The sequence below is a fragment of the Ceratotherium simum genome, chromosome 9, assembly GCF_057802395.1.
Source record: "Ceratotherium simum simum isolate JZ-2026a chromosome 9, ASM5780239v1, whole genome shotgun sequence".
NCBI classification, from domain to species: Eukaryota; Metazoa; Chordata; class Mammalia; order Perissodactyla; family Rhinocerotidae; genus Ceratotherium; species Ceratotherium simum.
In genome coordinates, this window is record NC_141908.1 from 37,730,056 (window position 1) to 37,735,333 (window position 5,278).

The 5,278-nt window shown below is 43.1% G+C and overlaps 2 non-coding genes across 2 annotated transcripts; one reads left to right on the top strand and one right to left on the bottom strand.

Annotated features, from left to right (window-relative positions):
* Positions 1–1,695: 1,695 nt before the first annotated feature.
* TRNAA-CGC (transfer RNA alanine (anticodon CGC)) lies at positions 1,696–1,767 on the top strand. The gene has a single exon. It is a non-coding gene; the product is annotated as a tRNA-Ala (tRNA).
* Positions 1,768–2,068: 301 nt separating this feature from the next.
* On the bottom strand, positions 2,069–2,139 carry TRNAG-GCC (transfer RNA glycine (anticodon GCC)). The gene has a single exon. It is a non-coding gene; the product is annotated as a tRNA-Gly (tRNA).
* Positions 2,140–5,278: the final 3,139 nt, after the last annotated feature.

Here is a 5,278-nt window from a genome sequence, read left to right on the forward strand (position 1 = left end):
CATGAGAAGGGATCCTAAAGAGGAGGTCAAAGTGAGGTCACCAGAGACAAATGTGCTTCCTTCTCATTAACTAAATACTACAGATGTAATTTGCATTGGTGAAAACCTTGGACTGGAGGAATGGCTATGTCCCTGTTTCCCAATTCAGAGTCAAGCGGAGATGTTCACGTTCTAGCGCCTCTGGATGGAATACAGGGGTTGGTTTGGAAATGTTCTGGCTTGGAGCAGAGCCCCTCAATGACTGTCCACTGACGTGGCTGCGTTTTTTTGGACATTCTGTATTGTAGTTGTATTAAATCAGTATGTGGCTTGTTCTAGTTAAAAACATCTGATTATGAGCCATTATTTGTTTAAACTGCCGTAAGCAAACACAGTAATTTATTTATATTTTTAATCCAGCAGTTGATTATGAAGCTGTGGTTTACCCAGAGTTATTTTGAAACTTCTGCGCTCTGCTCTGTTTTTTGGCCCAGTGACTATTTCATTTACGAGGGGTGCTCTGCTGCAACAGAAGGCAGTGGAAATTCTAGGTCCTCACCGTCGACGGTACCTGTTGGGGTCAGCCTTACAGGTCGGCTGGAAGTGACGGTAACTCAGCTCCCCTGGCACCAAATCTCTCCCCTGCTCCCTCCCTTCAGGGTGTCTGAGGCTTCTACCACCCCGTCTTCCCTTGCCTGGGTTATCAGTTTAAACTGCACCGGGAAGGGTCAAACACACATTTCCTATAATGCAAGTTAATTCACCGTTTTACCTAGCACTCCAACACCTGGAGAGAGGCGATTTCCCAGGAAACAGGACTCGGGGTACATTTCTTCATTTGGGGCTGGGAGTGCGATTAGTGGTTAAGGAGGGTTCAGAGGACATTAAAGGAGGTGTTCAGTGACTTACATTACTATCAAAACATCAATCAATCAGATGGGTTCTAGGTGTAAATATCAAACAGAGAGAAAAATCCATCTTGAGCAAGTCTGTTGCCCCGACTTTATCATAATTTATACGATTTAGCTACAAAGAGGGTAATGGTGTCATCTTCTTTCTTTCACTTTGGGCCCCCCAAAAGAAGAGCATGTTGCAAAATCGTTTTCGTCTCCAAGAGGTGGCTGTAACCCCTACACAACCCAGTTTATGGGGATTTGGCGTGAACACGTCATTTTCTTGAGATGTGGGTTTATTTCGGGGGTGGGGGGTGTTGTACAGTTACATCCAGAAGGTTTTCGGGCGCGCACAGAAGGAGCTCTGCTTCAGGAGCAGGTCTCCGTGGGTGACGCTGGCGGCGCGTTCCCCGTGCTGGGCCTCGGTCAGGGTCGGAGTCGGGGTTCGATCCCCAGACAAAGTGGCGCGCTGGAGGCACTGCGCCCTCCCGGCCCTCCGGCGCCTGCGCAGTAAACACGCGGATGAGTCCGGCTCCGCCGGGCATTCCTAGCGCCTGGGGGCGGGGTGGGCTCCCGATCCCTCCCTCGCCGAGCTCCAGGCGCCCGGCAGGAGTGCTCGGGAGCCGCTCCTCACTGCGTCCGAGACTGCTGGCTGCAGGGTGTCGCAGTGCACAATGGAAGCAGCTTAAGACGGGGGTGGGAAGGGCAGAAACACGCTACAGAAACACTAACCAAAATAAACTCTTCAGATTCTCCTATAGTAATTTGACTATCGCTAACTAAACTGAATGAATACCTACACCAGAAACAGGATCCTCGGCTGGGGGATGTAGCTCAGTGGTAGAGCGCGCGCTTCGCATGTGTGAGGTCCCGGGTTCAATCCCCGGCATCTCCAACCAGCCGCTTACACTTTTTCGTTTTCCGCTCACATCCTAGAAACTGTATATCCCATTACTTGTGTATACGTTTTGCTCACATACTCTAGGGCGCCCAAAAGTAATCTAAAAGAGAGGCCGAAGATAACAGCGAAGCGCAGGGAAACAGCCTTTTCCATTGCTTAAAAGTGAAACGGGAAACTAGCCTTGATTCATCCTTCTTCATTTGGGGAAGGCCGACGACTGGATGTTGTTATTAAACTTGTTTTGGGGGACCTGAGACATGCAGGTTTTTAAAAAGGAGAGAAAAACCTGAAGCTCTGCATTGGCCGGGAATCGAACCCGGGCCTCCCGCGTGGCAGGCGAGAATTCTACCACTGAACCACCAATGCTTACTGTGTTTGCTTCCTTCCACACCTTTCCAGAACATATATTTCTATGTGCATGGTAATTCTTTTCTGCTAGTAATTATATATTTATGCATTCAATATTGGAGAAATTAGTGGAATTTTTAACTAAATAATTATCATAAAATATTGGGAAAACATTAACATTTACCAAAAAATCTCATTATATTAACTTCAGTTGAACTTTAAGAGGCGATTCTTCTGAAGCTGTCTTTGGTGACGGAGGCAAATGAAAATTTTGTTGTCTGTACCTAGCTGTATCTTCAGATATTTAGATAATTTATAACAACCTCCTCCTTTTTTCCTTTATTATCTTAGCTATTCAGACAAATACATGATGATATTTGTCAGGGATTGGGAGTAGGGAAGAGGGGGTAGCGAAGGGGAACTGGGACCCTGATCCAAATTAAAGAAGTAAATTGGAACTACGTAATCTGTATAGGGAACTTTGAAACCTTGGTGATTCTAGCCAAGTGACCTAAATTCTCTAAACTGCCCCTTCCTTCATAGTGAATGACTTGATCCTGGGACCCCTTTCAACTCAGTATGAGTTTGATCTCTTTCCCTTAGTTTCCATAGAAAGTAAAACTGCAAACCATACAACAAGGATACATGATGGGGAGAAAGTAAAGTGAAGGAAATGCATTTATGGAAATGAATCTAAATATAAGATAGAAGGCTCTGGATTTAGGCATCATTGGCCCTTTATCTCTGAGAGGGAAATTCCCAACAATTTGCAGGATCTTGGATGGCCAAGGAGGATTTTGGAGAAAAATATGAGAAAATAACAGTAAACACATAGCAGTTACTATGTGCTGGGCTATGTAAGTACGTTACACAAGGACTTCAACCCAGTGAGGGAGGTATTATGATTTCCCTAACTCAACAAATAAGGAAACTGAGACTCTTAGAGGCAAGATTGGAAAGCGTGCAGTATCACTTTTAACGTCTTGGATGCTTAGCCACTGCCCTGTTCTGCCTACAACAGAATAAATCTATGTGTACTTGCACCAGAAATACTGTGTATAGCTCAGGACATTATATATCAAGAATTGTAGAGTGGAGTTAGAGAAAGCTCATAAAGACTATTGTGGCAATGTAAGGAATTCTACATTAAGCTTTATTTTTAAGGACTCTTTAGTGTGTGGATGTGGAACAAAATTTGAAGACAAATACATTACAGAATTATCAAGACATAAAAGATATGAAGAGATTAGGGAATCAGGAAATCTGGACTATAATCCTAAGTAACCTGTGGCAGAACGGGGTCAAATCATTTTACCTTTCCAAACCTCAGTTCTTTAAAATGAGAGAACTGAAGAAGAGATGTGGGTTTTGTTATTGTTGTTGTTTGTTTATTTGATTATTGAGATAACATTGGTTTATAACATTATATAAATTTCAGCTGTATACCATTATATTTCGATTTCTGTGTAGACTACATCATGTTCACCTCCCAGAGACTAATTACCATCCATCACTTTACACGTGTGCCCCATTACGCCTCTCTCCCTTCCCCTCTGGTAAACGCCAATCTAGTCTCTGTATCTGTGTGTTTGTTTGTTGTTGTTGTTTTTATCTTCTATTTATGAGTGAGATCATACAGTATTTGACTTTCTCCGTCTGATTTATTTCGCTTAGCATAATACACTCAGGTTCCATCCATGTTGTTGCAAATGGCAAGATTTCATCTTTTTTATGTCTGAGTAGTATTCCATCGTGTATATATACGACATCTTCTTTATTCATTCATTCATTCATGGGCACTTAGGTTGTTTCCAAGTCTTGGCTATTGTAAATAATACTGCAATGAACATAGCAGTGCAAATATTTTTTTGACTTAGTGTTTTTGTGTTCTTTGGATAAATACCCAAGAGTGGAATAGCTGAATCACATGGAAGTTCTAGTCTTAATCTTTTGAGGAATCTCCATATTGTTAGTGGCTGCACCAGTTTACATTCCCACCAGCAGTGTAGGAGGGACATTCTGAAGGGCTCTAGCTTTCCAGAAGGCCCCCAAGGCCATTGGCTAGTAGGGCCTCACTTTCTTTGTCCAGCCCCCTCACCTCCACCAGCTCATTTTTTTTTTTTTTCTGCTTAAGGCAGATTGTCCCTGAGCTAACATCTGTGTCAATCTTCCTCTACTTTGTATATGTGTCGCTGCCACAGCATGGCTTGAAGAGCTGTGTAGGTCTGTGCCCAGGATCTGGACCACGAACCCAGGGCCGCCGAAGCAGAGTACTCAAACTTAACCACTACGCCACTGGGCCGGCCCCCAACACCAGCTCATTTTTAAACTCTCCTATTTATTTGCATTTGTTTGATGAGTTACAAGTCTGAAATAAAAAATTTTGAAAAGCCCTGAACTTAGTCATTAGTAAATGACCTAAGTTCCTCTGAGCTCCAAAATGTTGTGATTCAAAATAAAAAACAATCTAAAAAAACCCTTGGCATGAGAAACACTACCAAAAGTTTAAAACAGGTGAAAGGAATCAAATAAGAAATCTGGTCTAATGGCAAACATTATTAGTGGCCTACCAAAGGACATTTACTTTCTTTCTTACCAAAAGTCAGGATGAGTCTACTTAGCCCCGGGGACAAATGTGGTGTGCTAAGTCAGTTATTCCATTTTCTTTTCCAAAGATTGATCTGGGATGGGTTTTTTGACAGTTCCTGCCAATGAGAGGGAGGTATAGTCAGCTAGGGGCTTCTGGGAAAGATGGTATGAAAGATCTCTTTTGCTCTTTCTTTCCTGCCTGTAACGCTGCTATATGAGGTATAATTCTTGGAGCTGCCCCAGCCGTCTTGTGAGTTCCATCTTGTGAAGGAAGACAGGATGACCCAGCAGAAAGAAAGAAAGAGATACTGCACCATCCTGGGATTTTCTTCATGCAGACTTTTGGTTGGTAAGATTTTAAAAATTTTTATTGTTTAAGCCCTATTGAGTTAGACATTTTGTTACATGCAGCCAAAAGCGTGCAGTGTATGTGTGTGTGTGTATGTGTGTGTGTCCGGTAATTCAAACACTTTCTGATACAAGTCTGGAGCAAGTCTTCTGTTCTGTAGAGAATCGATACCTTGAGATTTGGGTGAAGGTAACTTGCCCCCTTGTCTCTATTTCTCTG